The 11153-nt window shown below is 41.6% G+C and overlaps 1 non-coding gene across 1 annotated transcript; it reads right to left on the minus strand.

Moving 5' to 3' along the window:
• Nucleotides 1-3381: 3381 nt before the first annotated feature.
• On the minus strand, nt 3382-3457 carry trnaa-ugc (transfer RNA alanine (anticodon UGC)). The gene has a single exon. It is a non-coding gene; the product is annotated as a tRNA-Ala (tRNA).
• Nucleotides 3458-11153: the final 7696 nt, after the last annotated feature.

Consider the following 11153-nt stretch of genomic DNA (forward strand, 5'->3'; position numbering starts at 1 on the left):
AAAAAATCAAAATGTTCCATTACCGTACTTAGAAGCATGTCAAACGCTGTTTAAAATCAATTTTTATGGTATTTTTCTCGTTAAATAGCGATAATATTCCAACCGTACAATAGTGTATTCATTCAAAGAGGAAAAGAAAAAACAGCGTGGTCGCGTGAATGCGCATATCCAATCTTTTTGTCACCAGGCAGACCACTGAGAAACTGAGCTACTATACTCTACCCAGAGACAGGAGACGCCTCAATCCGCTTTCTGAAGGCTTTAGAGAGCCAATGGAAGCCTTAGAAAGTGCTACGTAACCCCACAGATACTGTAGTTTCGATAGAGAATCAAAAGAAGAACTACAAATTCTCAGACAGGCCACTTCCTGCTTGGAATTGTCTCAGGTTTTTGCATGCCATATGAGTTCAGACACCATTCAAACAGTTTTAGAAACTTCAGAGTGTTTTCTATCCAAATCTACTAATAATATGCATATTCTCGTTTCTGGGCAAGAGTAGTAACCAGTTTAAATCGGGTACGTTTTTTTCATCCAGCCGTGAAAATACTGCACCCTATCCCAAACAGGTTTTAAGATGAATGCACTTCATTGGGTTCACCATGCAGGATCAGTCTGTCAAGGGGAATGGAAGTGGCTGGGCCATCAGGAAATGTCTCGTACAACAGGAAGGGGTTGAATGACCTGCCTGTCCTCCATCCTTCCCTCCCTGACTCTGACTGTTACAATGACTTTGGAAAGTATTCAGACCCTTGGCTTTTTCCACATTTTGTTACATTACAGCCTTATTCTAAAATGTATTAAATGAAAAAGAATCCTCATCAATCTACACACAATACCCCATAGTGACAAAGCCAAAACTGATTTTTTAAATTGTTTGCAAATATATTACAAATAAAAAACAGATACCTTATTTACATAAGTATTCAGCCCCTTTGTTATGAGACTCGAAATTGAGCTCAAGTGCATCCTGTTTCCATTGATCATCCTTGAGATATTTCTACAACTTGATTGGTGTCCACATGTGGTAAATTCAATTGATTGGACATGATTTGGAAAGACACACACCTGTCTACATAAGGCCCCACAGTTGACAGTGCATGTCACAGCAAAAACCAAGCCATGAGGTTGAAGGAATTGTCATAGAGCTCCGAGACAGGATTGTGTCGAGGGACAGATCTGGGGAAGGGTACCAAAACATTTCTGCAGCATTGAACGTCTTCAGGGAGCAGACCAATAACCCAATGGCAACTCTGACATAGCTCTAGAGTTCCTCTGTGGAGATGGGAGAACTTTACAGAAGGACAACCATCTCTGCAGCACTCCACCTATCAGCCAGACGGAAGCCACTCCTCAGTAATAGGCACATGACAGCCCGCATGGAGTTCGCCAAAAGCCACCTAAAGATTCTCAGACCATGAGAAACAAGATTCTCTGGTCTGATGACACCAAGATTGAACCCTTTGGCCTGAATTCCAAGTGTCACATCCGGAGGAAACCTGGCACCATCCCTACAGTGAAGCATGGTGGCTGCAGCATCATGCTGTGGGAATGTTTTTCAGCGGCAGGGACTGGGAGACTAGTCAGGATCGAGGTAAAGATGAACGGAGCCAAGCACAGAGAAATATTTGATGAAAACCTGCTCCAGAGCACTCAGGACCTCAGACTGGGGCAAAGGTTCACCTTCTAACAGGACAACAACCCTAACCACAAATCCAAGACAACACAGGAGTGGCTTCAGGACATGTCTCTGAGTGTCCTTGAGTGGCCCAGCCAGAGCCTGGACTTGAACATCTCTGGAGCAATCTGAAAATAGCTGTGCTGCAATGCTTCCCATCCAACCTGACATAGCTTGAGAGGATCTGCAGAGAAGAATGGGAGAAACTCTCCAAATACAGGTGTGCCAAGCTTGTAGTGTCATACCCAAGAAGACTCGAGGCTGTAATCGCTGCCAAAGGTGCTTCAACAAAGTACTGATTAAAGGTTCTGAATACTTATGTAAATATGATATTTCAGTTTTTTTTTTTTTTTATAAATTAGTAAAATGTTCTAATAATCTGTTTTTCTTTGTCATTATGGGGTATTGTGTGTAGTTTGATGAGGAAAATAAACAATTTAATACATTTTAGAATAAGGCTGTAATGTATCAAAATGTGGAAAAAGTCAAGGGGTCTGAATACTTTCCGAATGCACTGTATATAAGCCTTTCTCTCCAATCAAGGGAAGATTACAGGATGGCTAATTCCTCGAAGATGCAAATAAACTCAGTGTGCTCCTGGGTGTGCCGTGCATCACTCTTTGTCTGGGCTGTGTGTGTGTGCATGTGTGTTGGTTCTTCTATCCTTATGGGGACCTAAAATCCCCAAAAGTCCCCACAAGGATTGTAAAACAAGGAAAGCTTAGGGGGTGGTCAGGGTTAAAAATAGAGTTAAAATTAGGATAAGGGGTTAGTGGTTACGTTTAGGTTTAGGGTTATGGGTTAAGGTTAAAGTTATGGTAATGATTAGGGTTAGGGTTAAGGTAAATGTTAAGGTTAGGAGTTAGGGAAAATAGGATTTTGAATGGAATACATTTTTGGTACACACGAGGATAGAAGAACATAACGTGTGGGTGTGTGCATGTGTGTGCGTGTTGCTATATTTTTGGTGATGAATGAGAATGAGGAGATAGATCCTATCCGCTCTCAGGTCCCATTTGACTTGAAGCTATTGTCATAAACACAGTTGATGGTTGTCATAAGCTGTCATAACTACTTACATGAGGCCATAAATGTCAATAGCAATCACTTGTGCACAACATTTGACTTTTTTTACATTTACATTTTAGTAATTTAGCAGATGCTCTTATCCAGAACAACTTACAATTAGTGCATTCATTTTAAGATAGCTACAGTAGGTGAGACAACAACACATCACAATCTTAGCAAGGACACATTCCCTCAATAAAGTAATTATCAGAAAAATCACACGTTCCTTGGAATAGCTTGAGTGAGTGTCAGTGTGTCATATCAGAGCGTGGACTAATGCTGTTATTCTCACGTCACTCTACAATGTCAACAGTTCCTGTACACCAGTCGGCTGGTGACGTTTTGGACATTATTTAGGTATTAATCATTGCGTGATGAGATTCCATTAGATAAAAATGTATGTCCTGTATTGCAACTCATAAGTCCCTCATAAGGACCATGAAATAAACTCAAGATGTATAACTGGTTAATTACTGTAGATGTATGGATACATGGTCACATGGTCACATTGAGGAGTTACATTTACATTTACATTTTAGTCATTTAGCAGACGCTCTTATCCAGAGCGACTTACAGTAGTGAATGCATACATTTAATTTCATACATTTTTTTTTTTTTTTTTTTTTTTTTCTGTGCTGGCCCCCCGTGGGAATCGAACCCACAACCTTGGCGTTGCAAACACCATGCTCTACCAACTGAGCTACAGGGAAGGCTGTAGCTCAGTTGATCTATGCAGAGTAGATAGATAAAAACCATTTCAGTTGCTGCAATATGACTTAAAAACAGCCGCAGGCATGATTCAGTTTATTGCACTTTTTGTTTGTTTTCAGAGTGAAATGGAGTGCATTGACGTCATGGGGCAAGATGAAGCAATAACCGTTCACAACCCTGACCTTTCAGCACAGACGTTGCTTTCACATAACATGTCTGTCTCCTTTGGACCAATAGGCACCGCAGCTGCTCTACGTTCTGTGACATCATCATGAAATGCCTGTATGTAGAATCCCAGGTAGGCTGTACTGTAGTGATCTGTCAGAACGCACAACAACAGGTCTGTCTGTTGCTTGGTGAGCTACATGTGGCCATGAGAAAACCAATTTTGCATTATTTGTTAGCTGTGTTCCAGCCAGGGAGATGGTTTGTATGATGTTGTTTTGGATCCGTGAGCGTAGCTATGAACCACAGAACCTAGGCCTAGACAAGAAGACATTTATCAAAGCAGTGACATGCTAGAGAAACAAATAAAGCAAATGCACCAACTGAAAGGAAGTAAGGATGAAAGTAAGGGATTATTTTTACAAACTCAGTAATAATTCTGTCGCTACTGTCTCTTGAACAAGACAACTTTCGTTTAGAAATCTTTCGCCACACAGAGAAATGTCAAGTTTATTTTCATCTTTGTAACCTTGTTATTATGTTTGAGATTTCATCTTGTCTGTGAGCATGTCTGAGGTGAAGGAGCATTAAGGCCAGTCAGTGTATGTGATCTTATTTGGGAGCTGTGAGAGAAGCTCTGCAATGACACCACTATGATGTAAAGATTATTGGAGCTTCACAGTACACTTCTCGGTTTCTCCAATGAGCCTTGGCAAGGCAGACACTGTGCCCTGGCCACTTGGGGACTGACTGACTGACAGAGCGGGAGCCAGGAGCACATTTTAATCCAACCTGCATTGTCTTCCCCTATCGTCTGGTCCACCTAACCTTTCTCTGTGAGTCTAAAAGGAATGGATTTTCTGGGATTATGTTTTATTCAGTCTGCAAGGTCGTTTCAACAAGGTTCTCTCTCAGACTTGTACGGAAAAAAGTACAGTGGTTCAAAAAGAGAATTGATGTACTTATTTAGCTTAGCTGACTGCAAAGAAGTTGACGGCTTGTGCTTTATCAGTAGGTGTTGGTTGCTTCATTTGGAAATGTCATTTGGTTTGACAAACACTACAAATAAAAACAACAAATGTCAACCTTAAGCAGAATTTTTTTTACAGAGCACCCAAAAGCGACAGACCAACACAATTAGCACAACACATCTTTTTAAAAGCAATTCTCGCAAAGTTACACGTCATTCATTTCTATCTCCCCTTGTCATTGTTTAAGTGACCTAACATTGTAGGTGTTAAAGAAAAACGCCTAAACTAAATGCCTCACATTCTAGTCATGATGTATGAGAAAAAAACTGTCATGGAGGATCTCTTCTGAACTATGATTTTTGCCGATGGCGCTGAGGGTGTTAAGCCTCACTTACTCTCCTCTATTGCTCCAATCACTGCTTTGGTGTTAGAGCTATGGTTTGTTTCGCAAGACAAATCCCAGCCTTCTCAGATGGTAGGTAGAGTGAGTGTGATTGATGTCAGGGAAAGCCAGACGGTGATTAAGCGACTATGGGAGCCTTTTATCCCCTCGCTCTACGCAAACTTTACTCTGCTTCACATTCACTTACACAAAGGGATGGAGACGAATCCTACAAGCATTTTCCCGTTAGGTTTGTGTGTAAGTGACTGTGAAGGTCTCTCCGTACGGTGAATAATAAGAGAACTCTGTCTAATTGATTAGAGAATGCCCCGTCTCTGCTGTTCAACCATTCAGATAGCTATTTAACATAGGCTATTTTCAATGTGGTGTCTAAGGCATCTGCCACGTCTGCAATACAAATTAATAAATGACGTCCATCCTATATTTCAAACATACCTTTTATTCATGTTAATAAAGTATAACTTTTTATTACATTTTTTTTACTATTGACCATGACTAATAAATAGGTGGTTGTTATGTCAGAGATGTTTACAAAAGGTTTTCTGCCTAAACTGTTGGAACTGATAAATGTCTCAAGTTGGTCTTAAATCTCGTGAACTCCAAGGATCGCTCATTTATTTTCCTGTCACATACTGTATCTTCCTCAGTGGCATTTCATTTAACTCTCGGTGGAATGCCAAGGAACACCCTTCAAAAAAGATTCCTTCCTGATAGAGATGGGTTTTTTTTTTGTTGAAAATCCAACAACCCATCAAATGTTGTGGTGTCATGGCTTCACACCAGCTGTTGTTGGAAATGTGTTGTAAGGGTAAGGTGTATTCAATTTAAGCCCCGGCGACCCTGTGACACTGTCAGACTAATCCTGTCTGTGGTTGCCTATCTAAATACCAATACCCTTCCTAGGCAGCCAGACCTGCTCGTGTTCCTGCACTATGTGCTGCTGGGGTAGCGCTGTTATTCTAAATTATGCTTGTGTCGAGCCCAGGGGCAAGATGGGTTTTCAAAAGAATGATAATTATCCAAGGTCAAAGGCTTTTTGGATGATCTGTCAGGATATGGGAAAGAACAAAACAAAACATCTTATTGGCTTGTTTATGGATTCTTTCAGTGGTGATTTCATGTTGAATAATAACTTACTTGCAAAAACTTCAGTGAGTCATCCATCACATGGGAGTTGGGAGAATAATTTGAATTAGCTCTGCAAGAATAGTCACCATGTCTGTTATTAGGATGGTTACCACATTGAGAGTAAAATGTGGTTCAGTTTAGTCAATGGACTATGTGTTAGAACCTGTAACAAGGCTCCACTTCTCAAAAACAATGGGATTTATTGTTGACATCAGCATTATTATTGTTGCTTGCAGAAATATTTCCAATTTCAAAGTCAACGGGTGAACTTCTAACTTTTGCGTTCTGTACTTGTATGTCGATGTTCCATTAGGGGCTTTTAACTTCTCAGAGCAACTCTTTAATCTTGCTGTAGGACCTTAGGAGGGTGTTAGTGAGGGGAGAGGGGAGGGGAGACATCTGAGGGAGATCTGAGGAGAATGGCCCTGGGACTGATGGCGCACCTGGCTTGGACTGCTGCCAGATAAGAGCGAGACTGTAGCTAGCTTCAGAAGGAGTGAAGGGCGGCCTACTCTGCCTGCTCCACCCTGCAGATGGTTATCTCCGTTGGGTGAGAGGCGGGGGAAAGATCAATTCCGTCCTGGAGATCAAAGTTGGGGCCGTTAACGATGTGAGCTGCGGGCCGCTGTGGCTGCTGCTGACCGAGCTAAAAGTTTTACTTGGAGAAGACAGAGGGCCTTATTTACACATCCTTTGCTAGGGGCAGACGTGTTAGCAAACAGTACATCAATGAAGGGTGCAGTCAGCTATGGCATCTCAATATCACAAGAAATTGACTCTTCACATTGGCAAAGTACAACAGACACTGATAATGTGGTCGAGTTTTCAAGTTGAGGTTCAGAGCAGCTGTTTGCAGAGCCCAATAACTTATACAACGACACAACAATTCAGGCATATGTAGAGGACAATAAAACTCAACTTAATATAATACCACATGACACATTCTATTGAAATGTCCTTTATGATGGAGTTATAATACACCCTCTGTCTTTACATTCAGGCTGCTTGGTCTGTTTTGATCACTGTCAAGATTATACCTTTCGTACATGTTTTCAATGGCAGTTTTATGATGTATACTGAAGAGTAAGGCGTTTAATTATATCTACTCCCTCCACTGCAGACTATTTCAGGATATAGGGACACAGATATGAAGATGAGCAGATCGGGCCATACGGAGGATGAGAGAGAGATCTTATTTCTCTTCTGCCTCACTAGTAAAAAACAACACGCTTTGTCCCACATAGTACAACCATTCTTACGATTATCACTGCATGAACAGATGGAGGAGCATGAAGAGAAACCTGCATAGAGCAGTAAGAAAAATGTATCTCATTCACAGTAACAATTGGTCCTTACATTAATACCAATGCCTGAATGTTCCCGCTTCCTCAAACACACAGTCCACAATACAATGCAATCCTTCCCCAAATCCTTCCTGCTACAAATCACCCAATTTTGTCCGGTGATTTTTTGCAGTGGGATGACTCCCATTGTAAGAAGGCTTTTGTATAAGATAAAGACACCTGTCCCTACCTGCTGCGTGTCTCACAGTTAAGGCCTCTACTCCTCCTAATGGCAATTTTCAGGGATTTAAAAAGGCCTCTAACAGGGACAAAATCATGTACCAGCAATTCTGCTGCCTGCCAGGCTGGGAGCTGCTTCCACACTTCCTCAGCAGCTGTGAACGTGTTCAGTTAGATCATCCCATGGTTCATAGCGTGGCTCTGACTTTGGGTTGGTGAGCATAGGTAACCATTCACTGGAAATATTTAAAATCAGGGGAGCATTACCCAAAACATTTACTTCAGCTTTCTTTCAAGGTCACGCTGTTCAGTACCGTAGGGTGTCGGCATCTTTAGAAAAGGAAAAACACCCATTTGTTACCTTAGACCCATGGAGCTTTGCCAATATATAGAGTGTTCCTTCATGTAGTGTTAGTGGAAAAGGGCTTGTATTCTTTTCATAGCCGCGGGAAATAGGGGTGCTGGAAGTGCAATTTTTCCGTAGCATTTTTTATATAAAGGATCATGGGATTGGGGTAGGGGACAGAAACAAACATAGGATTTTTAAATATGGGCGCCATTCTGCATGGAGAGCGCTCAGCTTTGTTTTGTAAGCAGTGACCTCATATGCTCATCTATTCAGATGTAGGGATTTGGAGTTGGACACAGGTCCTGTTGTTCGATAGTCAGTTTAGTGTGAGATAAGTACAGTCTCTCTCTCAAACACCCCCATTTTTATTATACAGTACGAAGAAATGTGCGCTCTGTCTACAACAGTCTATTCCTAGATGGCGGAGTTTAAAGTTTGGGGAAGCTTACAATTTATCCTGCCATTTCTACCAATCTGCATGCCAATGATGATTTTCATATGCACATTTTCATGGAACAGTTTCACTTCAATAATAATGTTTTAGTTTCTCCAAATGATTGTCATGTGGTTAATAATACAAATCTGAATTAAGATAATAAAAATATCAACATTTTAATTCCACTAATGTGAGAGCACCAGCCTCTGCCATAAGGACACATTGATTTACTGAGTCATTGGCAGCTAAAAAAATGAAACTAAGAGAGAGAGAAACTAATGTCGCAGTAGGCCTATAACTTTCATTGTCAACTAAGTAAAAATACATAAAGCCGACAAATAAAAACAGAAAATATCCTGATGAAAATGGAGATTCTTTCAATCCCATTCATACCGCTAGCCTGCCTGTCTGCCTCCCTTTCAATCTGTCTTGACTTGAGATATCCTTAGTGAAGTGCAACATCGTATCAAATCAATCAACTGGGTCTGGCCCAATGACTGCATACAGTGCATTCAGAAAGTACCCCTTGACTTTTTCCAAATTTTGTTACGATACAGACTTATTCTAAAATGGATTAAAATGGTAGAGTGGCCAGACGGAAGCCACTCCTCAGTAAAAGGAATATGACAGCCCACTTGGAGTTTGCCAAAAGGCCCCTAAAGACTCTCAGACCATGAGAAACAAGACTCTCTTAGGGGTACACATCCAACAGGACACCAAGATTGAACTCTTTGGCCTGAATGCCAAGTGTCACATCTGGCAGAAACCTGGCATCATCCCTGCAGTGAAGCATGGTGGTGGCAGCATCATGCTGTGGGGATGTTTTTCAGCGGCAAGGACCAGGAGACTAGTCAGGATCGAGGCAAAGATGAACGAAGCAAGGTACAGAGAGATCCTTGATGAAAACCTGCTCCAGAGGGCTTGGGACCTCAGACTGGGACTAAGGTTCACCTTCCAACAGGACAACGACCTGAAGCACACAACCAAGACAACGCAGGAATGGCTTCGGGACAAGTCTCTGGATGTCCTTGAGTGGCCCAGCCAGAGCCCAGACTTGAACCCAATCAAACATCTGGAGAGACTTGAAAATAGGAGTGCAGCAATGTTGCACGTCCAACCTGACAGAGCTTGAGAGGAACTTCAGAGAAGAATGGGAGAAACTCCCCAAATACAGGTGTGCCAAGCGTGTAGCGTCATATCCAAGAAGACTTGGCTGTATTTGCTGCCAAAGGTGCTTCAAAGTACAAAGTACATGCTCTCTGGTGAAGTTTTTTTTGTGTACGCTTTGCCCATTCTTTTCTCCCCAATTGGTAGTTACAGTCTTGTCCCATTGCTGTAACTCCCCTGTGGACTCGGGAGAGGCGAAGGTCAAGAGCCAGCGTGCATGCGCCTGGTTGCCACAAGGAGTCGCTAGAGAGTGATGGGACAAGGACATCCCAGCTGGCCAAACTCTCCCCTAACCCGGATGACGCTGGGCCAATTGTGTGCCACCTCATGGGTCTCCCAGTTGCGACTGGGTGCGACACAGATCTGTAATGACGTTTCTAGCACTGATCAGTGCCTTAGACCGCTGTGCCACTCGGGAGGCCTCTGGTGAAGTATTTCAAATTATTTTATTTATTTATGTATAGACAGGAGTAATTATATAATTTTGGTACATGTATTTACATTTTATTTTGGCTGCAGTGACTACTGTTACCCAATCTTATTCTATGCTTAGGCTACTCATCACATTAGGAATTGGATTTTGTTAGCCTACAAATATTTCATTATAAAAAAAGTATTTTCCTCCAAAAATGTGTAATCGAAATGGGGTGAGGTTTGAAGGCTTTTTCATATAACACAAATGTCCATTGATAAAAATATAAAAAATACTGTACAAACATGGAATAATTAATTACATACAAGGAGAGAACACATCAGGGGATGTATTCGGTGGCACCAAAGGAGGTAGTTTCAAATAGTGCATTGGCCTATAGAGCAGTGGTTCGCAACTCTGGTCCTTCAGTTCCCCCAACAGTACACATTTATGTTGTGGCCCCAGACAAGCACACCTGATTCTACACACCTGATTCTAAGTTAAATGAGGTGTGTTTGACTGGGGCCACAACATAAATGTGTACTGTTAGGGGTTCTCGAGGACCTGAATTGGGAACCACTGCTATAGGGCAATCTGTTTGTAGTGGGGGCTGAAAAATCTGGCAACATGGTCACACCAAAGGGGAGAACCAGGGGTGAATTCATGGTAAACACATTTAAAACTACACCCTTTCACCCTCTGTAAACCAGGTTTACGTTCTGTCAATGGATACTTCAGTAGCACAGACATACATAGCAGTCCCCGGCAGTCCAAGTGTGCAAGTGGATTTGGATGTGTGCAGACACAAAAATCCACCATGATCCTATTAAAGTAAAATGCAATTAATGGATAGTCTAGATAGTCTAGATAATTGCAATTAAAGTCAATTTAAGTAAAAGTGAGTGCATGGATATGTAGAATTATCTTGACTAGCACCCCTTTGTGATAACATAATTGGCTTTCTTTGCTAGGCCTCAATTAGGAGCCACTTGGTTTGGCACAGACACAGGCAGGGGTAGAACAGATAAATACATGACTGACTCTTACTCGTGGCTTCAATCATTCACACTGATTTTTATGTAACTCATTTATTTATACAATATTGCCTTGATTTACGTTTAAAAAGTTGCTGCCATTAGTGAAG

The sequence above is a fragment of the Salmo salar genome, chromosome 04, assembly GCF_965601325.2.
Source record: "Salmo salar chromosome 04, fSalSal1, whole genome shotgun sequence".
In the NCBI taxonomy this organism is placed as follows: domain Eukaryota; kingdom Metazoa; phylum Chordata; class Actinopteri; order Salmoniformes; family Salmonidae; genus Salmo; species Salmo salar.